This window comes from Rousettus aegyptiacus, unplaced genomic scaffold, assembly GCF_014176215.1.
Source record: "Rousettus aegyptiacus isolate mRouAeg1 unplaced genomic scaffold, mRouAeg1.p scaffold_m13_p_5, whole genome shotgun sequence".
Taxonomy (NCBI): domain Eukaryota; kingdom Metazoa; phylum Chordata; class Mammalia; order Chiroptera; family Pteropodidae; genus Rousettus; species Rousettus aegyptiacus.
Genome location: NW_023416308.1, coordinates 34,669,711 through 34,683,507, shown reverse-complemented (window position 1 = coordinate 34,683,507; position 13,797 = coordinate 34,669,711).

The window sequence follows — 13,797 nt, the reverse complement described above, 5'->3', positions numbered from 1 at the left end:
GTCTTCTGGACTCTATATTCCATGCATTCTAATTTCTTTTCCTAAAATACAATTATGATCATGACACTCCACTGCTTACAACCCTTTATAGGATCTTGGTTTTGAAATTTGAATTTGAATGCTTTCAGGTAAGTGTGTGCTCTTAAAATCTTTGCAAGCCCCATGGCTCCCTCTTGTAGTACATTCATTTAGGTGACCTACTTTGCCCCTAAAGGCATTTGAGCTTTTGACTACAGGATTTAATGAGTTTCCACTGTGATAGGGTAAACCCTTTAACTAACTTAGAAGATTCTTCAGAATCTGGCCCCTGCTCACATCCACTTAACTTTATTTTTTCCCATAACTCTGTTCTCCAGCTAACCTGAACTACTTTCACTTCAAATTTGCCAAACTCTATCTTGCCTCAGGACTTTTTGTGTGCTATTCTCATTCTCCCATTCTCATTCATCTGGATAATTCTGACTAACCCTTCAGGTTTTAATTTACACATAGTTTTCTTTGGGAAGGGATGCCAGTTATATCCCCTCCTGCTGGCTCTCTTTGAGTACTCTATCTATTTCCTCTATAATAGCACTTATCATACAATATTGTAATTACTTGTTTATTGTTTTATTGTAGATGCCATATCTCATTATTCAACATATAGGAGACCCTCAATAAAGATTTTTGAATTAATAAATACATTTGTTAAGTAGCTTATGATAGGTCAGGCCCTGGGATAAACTTTATATACATACATACATTATCTCCTTTTGTCCTTACAATAACTCTGGACATAGGTACTATGATTATAATACACATTTGATATGTGAGGAAATGAAGTCTCAGAAATATAAAGTAACTTGGCCCAAATTATATAGCCCTTAAGCAACAAGTTCAGAATTCAAATCAATCTGTCTGACCCTGAAAACTGTGCTCCCAACCATTCAGATTACTACTACTTTAATCTAGTTCAAGAAACAATCATTCTCCTTCCAGGACTGAGAGCTGGCCTGCCCCAGGCACTGGTTCTTTCACAGTCCCCTTGCAAGAATGCCACCCATTCTTTTATGTCCTGTTGTGCACAAGGCCTGGAGGCTAGGCAGCATTCTTGTGGTATCCCATAGCTTCTCTCAGGTAGGATTGTCAGATTGAGGAAATTAAAGTACAAGAAGCCCAGTTAAATTTGAATTTTAGGTAAACGACAAAATATTATTATTTTTGTATAAGTGTGTCCCAATGTAATATTTGAGACATATTTATACTAATTTTTTTTGTTTATCTGAAATTCTAATTTAACTATGTATCCTGTATTTTATCTGGCAACCCTGCACCATTGCTCTCCACCTTCTCTGAAAGTCCTTCTACTTTCAAACCATTATGCTCACTGTCATCTGTTGCTTCATTCGTTCAACACATATGCTACCAAAAAGCCAGGTACTAAGCGATGTGCTATTATACAATATATTCCCTATAGGAGAATCATTCCTCATAAATATCCAGTTCTCATTATTTCTTATACATCCTATCTGAACACATTAATATGCTCTAGCCTTCCATACCTTTAAAATAATTGTCAATTCTGTTCTACCTTCTCAGACTCATCTTATTTTTTTCCTTTTCCCAAGATTCTTAAAAGAGTATGTCTCAATGAAACAGTCAACCTGGAGAACAATCCAAAGACTAGTTGAACAGAACTCCTATAACTGGGGATATAAAGAGAAGACCACATTGAGACTGGTAGGAGGGGCAGAGACACAAAATGGGCTGGTCCCATACCCACATGCAGTGGTTGAGCGAGGGGTGGAGAGAGGATATCTCAGCTGTGGAAAACCCCAACAGGAATTACGTATCCTAGCCCCACACTGGGGCTTCTCAGCTCAGGGTTCCAGTGCCAGGAAGAGAAGTCCCCACAAAATCTGGCTATGAAAATTAGTGGGAATTCCAACTGCCCGGATGAGACAGAAGGCAGCTAGAAATCCATATGTCCTTTTAAAGGACCTGCACACAAACTCACTTGCTTGCAGGCAATTACCCTGGGCTCTGGTGGAGAGATATCAGCTTCAAAGGTGCCAGAGACATTCAGGGAAAGACTGAGAAACAGCTACCATTATTTCTTTGTTGAGCCCTCCTCCTGTGCAACCTGTAAGCAAGAACTATCTTGCCTATATTGAGCCCTCCCCCTCCATAGCCAAATCTGAATCTTGTTGGCCTGGTGAAATCTACTCCTTCCACCCCAGGGACTCTAAGAGACACTGCTCCACCTAACTTGCAAATTGCCTGATCGCAATTTTAGATGATTACTGGGCAATCAGCCCCACCCAGCACTCTCAGCCATAATTCCTTCAGCAGCAATCAACATTACTCCACTCAAGCACCTCAGGAGACACTTTATGGTGGGCAAATCTCAGGGGTCTGTGGGCCTGAGGCAGGCAGTGGCTAACATCAGTATGAGCTAAGACTTTCGTGAATGGTCACAGGTTCAGCACTAGCAACAAATCTGAATCTTCACCAATCTGGGGAAAAACACTTGCCCCACCATGGTGACTCCCTGAGATCCTGCCTCATCCAACTCTGGTACCCCTGAGGCTCATTCAGCTGCTGAGTCTTATAAGCAGCTGGCAGGCAGCCTCAGGCCTGGTGGTGCCCTGGTTTTTTGCTGAGCTGTCCTTGGCCTGGTATTGGTGGCAGTAGCCTCAGTTCATGTGTGGCCTCTCCCACGTACCTCCAGGTTCAGCTCAGGCAGCGACAAAATACTAATAGCTTTGTAGCTCCTACCAGGTAGTCCCAGGCCAGTAACAGGCAGTGGCTGAACTTGGCCTGCATAGTTTTTGGAGTCTATAGTTACTTTTTCAGGGTCAGATAGAACCCACATACCTGGAGGCTGGCATAGGGCCTCAACAGAGTACTGCCTGATTAGCCCCATAAGCAGTACACCAAAAGAATGGTCTCAACAGGCACATGAACCCACTGGGGCAAACCCTACTCCATGGGATCAGCCCACACACAACAGATCATACATTTTGGGCATGATCATTCCTCATAATAAGCCTGCCTTAGAGTAAATCGCACTCAATGATTTGTCAACAGCAATCAAGGTTCAACTGTAACAGGAGGGTGCACACACAAACACACCAAGGTCATTCCTGGAGCACCTGGTACAGGAATTTCTGAACACAATGAACCAAAATCTATGGGAGACTGTGCCACTGGGCCACACAGGACACCTACTACATAAATCCACCCAGCTAAGTCTGAGAGACATAGCAGATCTACCTAGTACATAGAAACAAACACAAAGAGGCAGCCAAAATGAGAAAACAAAGAAACATGTCCCAAATAAAAGAATAGGAGAAAATTCTAGGAAAGAACTAAATGAAATGGAGGCAAGCAACCTACCAGATACAGAGTTCAAGCCACTAATTATAAGGACGCTTGATGAACTTAGAGGAAGAGTAGATGAGCTCAGTGAGAACTGAAACAAAGAGATAGTAAGCATAAAAGAGGACATAAAAACCATAAAAAAGGACCAGTCAAAAATGAAGACTACAATAATAGAAATGAAGAATACACTAGAAGGAATCAACAGTAGGTTGAATGAACCAGAGGACTGAACAAGTGATTTGGAAAACATGGTTGGAACACAATCAAAATGGTAACAAGAAATAGATGATAATAATAATAATAATAATAATAATAATAATAATAATAATAAAAACAAGTAGAGTTTAAGGGACCTCCGGAACAACACCAAGCATAACAACATTTGCATCATAGACAGAGAAGAAAGGAAGCAAGGGATTAAGAGTCTATTTGAGGAAATAACGACTGAAAACTTCCCTAACCTTGTAAAAGAAATAGACATACAAGTCTAAGAAACTCAGAGAGTCTCAAACAAGATGAACCCAAATAGACCCATGCCAAGACACATTTAATGTATCTAAGGTAAAAGGCAAAGAGAGAATCCTAAAAGCATCAAGAGAAAGGCAGCTGTTATTTACCAGGGTACTCCCATAAGAATGTCAGCTGATTTCTGAACAGAAATTTTGCAGGCACAAAATATTGGCACAAAATATTCAAAGTGATGAAAAGTGATAAAAAGTAAAGACACACAACCAAGATGACTATACCCATCAAGGCTATCAATTAAAATTGAAGGTGAAATAAAGAGCTTCTAAGACAGGAAAAAACTAAAGGAATTCACCACCAAAAAGCCAATATTACAAGAAATGTTGAAGGAACTTCTTTGAGAAGAAGAAAGGAAAGAAAAAATATATATGAATAATAAAATGGCAATAACTATGTACTGATCAATAATCACTTTAAATGCAAATAAATTAAATGCTCCAAAAAGCATAGGGTAGTCAAATAGATAAGAAAACAAGACCCATACATATGCTGTCTACCAGAGATCCACTTCAGATTGAAAGACACACGGACTGAATGAAAAAATATATTTCTGATAAATGGAAATGAAAAAAAAAAAGCTGGGGTAGCAATACTTATATCAGACAAAATAGACTTTAAAACAAAGGTTTTAATAAGAGACAAAGATGGACATTACATAATGATAAAGGGATCATTTCAACAAAAGATTATAACCCTAGTAAACATTTATGCGCCCAACATAGGAGCACTAAATATATAAAGCAAATATTGACAGACATAAAGAAAGATCAACAGTGACACAGACAGTCATAGTAGGGGACGTTAACACCCCATCGACACCAATGAACAGATCTTCAGGATAGAAAATGAACAGGGAAACAGCAACCTTAAATTATACACTAGACCAGATAGATTTAATTGATATTTTTAGAGCATTTCACTCCAAAGCAGCAGAATATACATTTTTTTCTCAAGTGTACAGGAAACATTTTCCCAGATAGACCACATAGCAAGTCTCAGTAAATTTAAGAAGATTGAAATCCAGCATCTTCTCTGACCACAATGGTATGAAATGAGAAATCAATTACAGGAAAATAACTTTAAAAATACACAAATACATGGAGGCTAAATAACGTGCTACTGAACAATGACTGGGTTAACAAGGGGATCAAAGAAGAAATTAATAGCTACTTTGAGATAAAAAAATGAAAACACAATGAATCAAAATCTATGGGAAAAGAGAAAGCAGTCCTAAGAGGGAAATTCATAGCAATATAGGCCTACTTCAAGAAACAAGAAAGGTCGAATAAACAATCTAATCTCATATTTAAAGAAACTAGAAAAAGAATAGCAAACAAAGCCCAAAGTGTGAAGGAAGGAAATAATAAAGATCAGAGTAGAAAGGAACGAAATAGAGTCTAAAATAACAATACAAAAGATCAATGAAACCAAGAGTTGGTTCTTTTGAAAAGATAAACAAAAGTGATAAACCCTTATCCAGATTCATCAAGAAAAAAAGAAAGATCTACATAAATAAAATCAGAAATGAAAGAAAAGTAACTACAGACTCCAAAGAAATACAAAGGATCATAAGAAAATTTGACAATCTGGAAGAAATGGATATATTCCTAGAAACATACAATCTTCCAAGACTGAGTCAAGAAGAAACAGAAAATCTGAACCTACCGATTACTACTAACAGATAGAATCAGTAATCAAAAAAGTCTCCCCAAACAAAGTCCTGGACTGACTGGCTTCACAGGTAAATTTTACTAAACATTCAAAGAAAAATTAACATCTATTCTTCTCACACTATTCTAAAAAATTCAAGAGAGGGAAGCCTCCCAAACTCATTCTACAAGATCACCATTACCCTGATTCCAAAACCAGACAAAGACCTTACAATGAACATAGATGCAAAAATCCTCAACAAAATATTAGCAAACCAAATGCAGCAATCATTAAAAAGATCATACATCACGATCAAGTTGAATTTATTCCTGGGATGCAAAATTGGTTCAATATCCACAAGTCAATTAATGTGACACACTGCATTAACAAATTTAAGAATTAAAAAAATGATTATATCAATAGATACAGATAATGCATTTGACAAAATCCAGCATCCATTTATGGTAAAAACTCTTAGCAAAGTGAGAATAGAGCAAACATACCTCAACATAATATAAGACCATATATGACAAACTCACAGCTAACATCATACTTAGTGGAAAAAAGCTAAAAACATTTTCCTTAAGATCAAGAACAAGATAAGAATGTCCATTTTCACCAATTTCATTCAACATAGTACTGGGAGTCCTAGCCACAGCAATCATACGAGAAAAAAAGAAATAAAAGGTATCTAAATTGAAAAAGAAGAAGTGAAACTACCATTATTTGTAGATGACATAATATTACATAGAGAGAATCCTAAAGATTCCACCAAAACACTATTAGACCTGACAAAGGAATTCGGTAAAGTGGTAGGATACAAAATTAATATTCAGAAATTGGTTGTATTTCTATACACCAATAATGAACTATCAGGAAGAGAAATTAAGAAAACAATCCATTTACGATTACATTAAAGAAAAAAAACTACCGAGAAATAAATATAACCAAGGAGGTAAAAGACTTGTTCTCAGAAAATTATAAGTCATTGAAAAAGGAAATTGAAGAAGATACCAATAAATGGAAATACATACCATGCTCATGAATGAATAGAATTAACATCATTATAATGTGCATACAACCCAATACAATCTATAGATTCAATGCAATCTCTACCAAAATACAAATGGTATTTTTCACAGAACTAGAGCAAATAATCCTAAGGTTTATATGGAACCACAAAAGACCCTGAATAGCCATGGCAGTCTTGAGAAAGAACAACGTTGGAGGTATCATATTAAACTATATTACAAGACTAAAGTAATTAAAGTAGCATGGTACTAGCCTAAAAACAGACACATAGATCAATGGAACAGAACAGAGACTCCAGAAATAAACCCACGCCTATATGGTCATTTAATCTACGACAAAAGAGGTAAGTATATACAAAGGAGTAAAGACAGTCTATTCACTAAATGGTGTTGAAAAAATTTTATACATGCAAAAAAATAAAACTGGACCACCTTCTTATACCATTTACAAGAATAACCTCAAAATGCATTAAAGACTTAATCGTAAGACCCCAAACCATAAAACTTCTAGAAGAAAACATAGGCAGTAAACTCTCTGACATTACCCTTAGTAATGTATATTTTTCCTGCTATATCTCCTTGGGCAAGGGAGACAAAAGAAAAAATAAACCAATGAGACTACATCAAACTAAAAAGATTTTGCATAGCAAAGGAAGCCTTCAACAAAACAAAAAGGCAACCTACCAAGAGAAGATATTTGCCAATGATACATGTCATAAGGAGTTAATATCTATAAAATTTTTGAAAAATTCACAGAACTTAACAGCAAAAAAATAAATAATTCAATTGAAAAATGGACAAAAGACCTAAACAGGCATTTCTCCAAAGAGGACATACAGATGGCCAACAGACACATTAAAAGATGCTCAACATTACTAATTATCAGAGAAAAGCAAATTAAAACTACAATGAAATATCACCTCACAGCAGTCAGAATGACTTATCGGTAAATCATAAAACAACAAGTGTTGTCAAGGATGTAAAGAAAAGGGAACCCTCATGCACTGTTGGTGGGATTGCAAATTGGTACAGCCACAATGGAAAACATTATGGAGGTTCCTCAAAAAGTTAAAAATAAAACTACCTTATGACTCAGCAATTCTATTTCTGGGTATTTATCCAAATAAAACTAAAACACTTAATTCAAAAAGATATATGCACCCATATGTTCACTGTAGCACTATTTACAGCAGCCAAGATATGGAAGCAACCTAAGTGCCCATCGATAGATGATTGGATAAATAAGCTGTGGTACATATATATAATGGAATATTACTTAGCCGTAAAAAATGAAATGTTACCATTTACAACAACATGGATGGACCTAGAGGATATTATGCTAACTGAAATAAGCCAGACAGAGAAAGACAAATATCATGTGATTTCACTTACATGTGGAATCTAAGGAAGAAAATAAATGAACAAGAAAAATGAAAACAGACTCACAGATCCAGAGAACAGACGGGTGATTGACGCATAGGAGGCAGGACTGGGGGTCTACAAGGAAAAGGTAAAGGGATTAAGAAGCAGAAATTGGTAGTTACAAAATAGTCATGGGGATATAAAGTATGGCATAGGTAATAGAATCAATAATATTGTAATAACTATCTATAGTCCAAGGTAGGTACTAAACTAATTAAGGGGATCACTTTGTCAATTATATAAATGTCTAACCACTAGGCTGCATACCTGAAACTAATATAAAATAATTTTGAATGTTGATACTAATTGAAAAATAAAAATGTAAAAAAACCACCCATCCCAAAAAAACCCCAAAACAAAACAAAGGTGTGAGTCTAAAAAGTGCTCATAGCAAGCAAGCATTAACTGAGTAACTACATAATGTCCATCATTACTAAAATAAGAACTATAACAACAACAACAACAACAACAACAACAACAACAAGAACAACAACAAAATGGGAAAGAGTTATAGTGTGGCACCACTTAAACCAGAAACCCCAGAGCGCAGGTCTATTGTCATTATTAGTAAGTTATTAACTGCCTCAATAGATATGTCAGAAGCTCAGGAGGAAAAAAAAAAGAGTATGTTTCCATTTTTTCACCTTCCATTCATTTGAAAGATAGAATAAAGAATAGTGATTAAGAACATAGATTTTGTTATCAGACATATCTGGGTTTACATCCAAACTGACTTGCTATTAGTAACCCTAAGTTCTTGATTTCTTTAAGCATCAATTTCCTTGCTCCAAAAAAGAGAAAACTGTGACTGCCTCACTTCAGAGGGATGCTGTGAGGATTAAATTAGAATTTTCATATAAAATACTTAGCATGTTGTAGCTGCCAGCCCCCGAAAGAAACACGGACCACCAGAACTCAGTGAGTTATAGGAAATGCTCTTCATTCAGCCAGCTGGGTCTGCCAGGGGTATGCAGACCCCAAATTAAGCAGCTCCGAAATGTAGAGGTACAGGGTTTTTAAGCCCCAAATCCTATTTTTCATTCTGTCTAAACACAAAGGTCTATTTTTCTTCTATTTCTTCTATTCACTACCTGTCGACCCACAATTCGGGTGTGCAAGCAGGAGTATAGAAGCAGAAAGCTTATTGTTAGAATGTTATGTTCCTATGGGTGACAGCCTATATTCCCATGGACATAGCCAAGCAGTAATTTTCCAGCCAGCACAAGCACATGCCTAGCACACAGTAAACATTCATAAACATTAGTATTATCCCACTAAATCTATAGTCTACCTAGTACTCTATTGAAAATGCTCAGGCTAAGGTTATCAGGGACCTTGTAGTTGCCACATCCAAGGATAATTTTCAGTCCTCATCTTATTTGACTCCTATGACACTTGACACAACTTTTTCCTTGCAGTTTCCCCTCCCTTTGGCTGCTGAACCTCTACTTTCTCTTTATTATCCTTGGCCTGTCCCTTCCCTCTAAGCCTTTATTGCCGGATCCTTTTCCTTTGCCTGACTTTCGCATGTGCCTTTCCTTGAGTTCATCCTTTCTTTGTCTGCCTCATTTCCACCCACCTTTTTGGGAGATCATGTCTGCTGTCATTTTAATTGTCATCTCTATAAATATTATCTTTCCTATTCTCACTTCTGACCTCTGCCCTGACTGCCAGTCCCATATATCTGGGTGGATGCCTACAATAGACTGAATGTTTGTGTTCCCCCAAAATTCATATGTTGAAACTTTATTCCTAATGTGATGCTATTTGAAGGTAGGGCTTTTGGGGAGTAATTAAGTCATGAGTGTAGAGCCCTCACAAATATAGCTCTTTTCTGCCATATGAGGATACAATGAGAAGTCAACTATCTTCATCCCAAAAAAGGGTCCTCACCAGAATCTGACCATGCTGGCACCCTGATCTCAGACTTCTAGTCTCCACACTTATGAGAAATAAATTTTCTGTTGTTGATGAGCCCTCTGTCACTGGTATTTTTTTATAGCCGCCTGAACTGATTAAGACAATGCCCAAGAGACATCTCTCCTCCCCCCATCTCTGGCAACCACAAATCTGATCTTTTTTTCTATGAATTTGGTGCCCACTTAATGTTTATTAAACTGGACTGACATTCTGTATAGGTGAGTGATGAAGGAGGAAGGGAGAGTGGATATTAAGGGAAAAGGTAAGCAGGAACTAAGATTAGAGAAGGCTCCTTGTATCCTAATCTATAAAGATTGGATTTTATCTTATGGAAAACTGGAACCAGTAAGATCTTCAAACTAGGAAGTAATATAAAGAAGTTTTAAGGAACTAGTTTTAATAGCAGTGTGAAGGGTAGATTGGAATGGAGAAAAGACTGGTGTATGAAAGAACATTCTGAGGGCTGTTATAATAATGCAAGTAATAGATTTTAAAAACATGTACATAAGAAAATGGCAGTGGGTATAGACTAAAGAGCTAAGTTGTAAATAATATTTATGAAATAATTGATCAATTTATTTCAGAGTGGTAAGATAATGAGAGGAATCAAGTTTAAGACCCCTTGGTGTCTGGTTTAGATGTACAATGATACCATTAACCAGGACACACAATACAGAAGGGCTGAGGGCTTGGGGGCATTGGACACACGTCAGAATAAAGGGTTAGTGAGACAACCAAAATAGATATACATAGTCACTAGATGGGGACACAGGCCAGGGAGCTATGCAACTTGGTGGTTGTTAACACACTAATGGCTGGTGACCCTGTGATAATGGGTGAGATAATCTTCAGAGGAAGAAAAGTCTGGGAGCTGAGGAAGAAAAATATGGAGAAATAGTGAGTATTTAACAATATAATGCTAGAGAGTAACATGTTCTATTGTATGTTTTATAAAATCTCTCATGGTGTTTGGTGGTATTCTACTGGGAGTGTGAGAGAATAAAGAGCTATGGGCTAAACAATATTCAAACAAATTCTGTGCTAAACAAATTTGAACAAATTTCTTTGGTGTAGGATTTTACATTTAATATATTCACATTGTGAATTTCTAAGAGGGAAACATTCATTCATTCATTCATTTCAACAAATATTAAACATCTTTTACATGCTGGAATTATGGAGCTATTCAGTAACGAAACAGGGCTCATGCCATCAAGAACTCTCATTTCTTAGGAAAGTCAGATATTAACTACTTAAATGAGTTAATTAACTGCAATTGTGCTAAATACTACAGGGTTGAAGCACGGGCTACTACAAAAGCGTCTAATAGGAGAAACATGAACAGTTTTTCACCGGAGCATCTCAAAGGACCAGTGCTCTGCCAAACAAAATTGAGGAAGTATGGCTGTGGAAAGGTCAAGTAGTCTGAGAACTGAAGCATAAGTCCTTAAATTTGACAATAAAGAGGTCATTGATGATACAAAGTGAGAGCTATTTCACAGAGTGGGAATTGATGAAGTCTAGACAGACAATCTACTATTTGGTAGTGTAAGAGAAGAAGAAACAGGGCAACAGCTGCAGAGGGAAGACAAATCCTAGGGAAGGCTGTCTTCCATCTGGGGAAACATATACCTATTTGCAAATTAAAAGGAAGGAACCTGAAGAACTAGAGAGTTTTCAATTAAGGACATTGAGGGTACTTATTCATGTATCCACTTGTAAATGTTTGTTTGGTGTATTCTTTGCTCCAGAGACTGTACCAAGATACAATGGGCAACACAATATATATATATATAGTCTCCTGAAGCTTATATTCTAATAGGGAAGACAAACAATAAACAAGTCAGGAAATGGAGAAATAAAATAACTAGAGCTATGATAATAATTATGAAGAAAACAAATCAGATCTTGTGATAGAGCACAGGGTGTCTGTGTGTGATAGTGGCAGTGAGGGTCTTAAGGAATGACATTTACTTGGAGACATGAAGAATAAGAAGGAGCCAGTTGTGTAAGGAGAGGGAGATAATGCTTCAGATAGAGGAGACAGTAAGTACAAAGTCTTGGGGTATAAAAAAGTTTAGCTGATCCAAGAACTTCCAAAGGCCACTGTAGCTGGAGCAGAATGAGCAACTAGGAGAGTGGCATGGGCTAAAGTAGGAGGGGTAGGCAGGACTCAGGTCATATAGGTCCTTATAGACCAGGGCAAGGAATTTGGAGCATATTCTTAGCTCATTGGTAAGCTATATGAAAATGCAGGTTAGTGATGCTCTCATTTACATTGAAACAATATCACTAAGTCTGTGTGGAAAATAGATTGGGATAAGGCAAGAGAGAATAAGTAGAGAGCTAAAGACAATGAAAGACAATTCTATCTAGCTGAAGGTGGAGGCAATAGGGTAATAAGAGTGGACAGATTCAGGAAATATTTTATAGATTGAACCTACAGAACTTGGATATGTGAGACAAGGGAAACATCTAGGATGAGGAAGCAGAGATTGAGATAATGTGGTCTTTTGGAAAGATTATTTTTCAAGAGGAGAGTAACAGGAAGGTGCAGGCGACTCAAGAGCCCATTTGATAACATTTACTAAGCACCTACCAAATGCCAGGCTATGTGTTAAGTGCTGGACATACAGAGAAGAATACTGCATAGATAGATCCAGTCTTTGGGGAAGGCTAACCTACAACCAAATTACCCAATGATTTGCACAGTAATAGAAATTTACACAATGGTGGCTCAGAGGTGGGAGTGCTTTACTCTGTCTGAGATACTGGAGGGAAGAGATGTCGGGGAAGGCGATAAAACTAGATTCTGTGGAAGATGAGTGGAGTGGAGAAGGGAAATAGAGGAACACTGAGTTTTATGAACTTCCTTTTTTCCCATGAAGTATGAGACAGTCATCTGCTGTGAGTAGGTAATAGGTTGGAATAGTGGTCCCCAACTTTTTTAGCACTAGGGACCCGTGCTCCTATGAGAATCTAATGCTTGATGATCTGAGGTGGAGCTGAGGTGGTGATGCTGGCACTGGGGAGCAGCTGCAAATACAGATGAAGCTTCGCTCCCTCACCCGTTGCTCACCTCTTGCTATTCAGCCTGTTTCCTAACAGACCACAGACCAGTACTGGTCCACTAGAAGACTTTAAGACATGCTATATATTCTTGGCTTTATTCTCTAAAAGTGAGGTGGTTGGATTTGCACTTTCCAGCACAATACCTGGCCCTAGTTACAGGGCATTTTATGTTCATCCAGAGATATCATTGAGGGCACAGGTCCCAAAAAGTCTTAAATTCCCCCAAGTTACTTACTATTACTCTATTATCAATCAACAACATTTAATAAGCATTTATTGTGTACCTGACAGAATAAATAATGTATGAGTAAATGAATGAATAAAAAGTAAAGAATTATAGTTTTTCATTGACAAGGGAAACAAGATTTAACCAAAAATTTGATAACAATTATATTTTTAGCTATCCTACCCTCAGCATTGGAACAGGCTTTGATGCTGCTTAGACTTCCCATTATAAAAATAGTTATTGTTTATTGAGGCTTGCAACGAGTCAGGCCCTATGCTAAGCATTTTACATATATTTCTCATTTACTCTTCTTAAAATCACCCCAGAGGCAGATATATTTTTACAGATGAGAAAACAGGCTTAGGAGGTTAAATAGCTTAGGAATTCAAGCCCAGGTCTTATCTTTCCAAAGTCAAATCTCAACACTGCATAGTTTTAATTCTTCCCCTACTTGCTAAAGACACTATGCTTTTGCATAAACATTACTTTATCATTTGAACCTGTATCTTTTTACTGAAAATGTTAGAAGTAGAGAGATCTAAAGTTCCTATTTTTGCTGGCTGGAAGAACACAGAGGCATGCATCTAA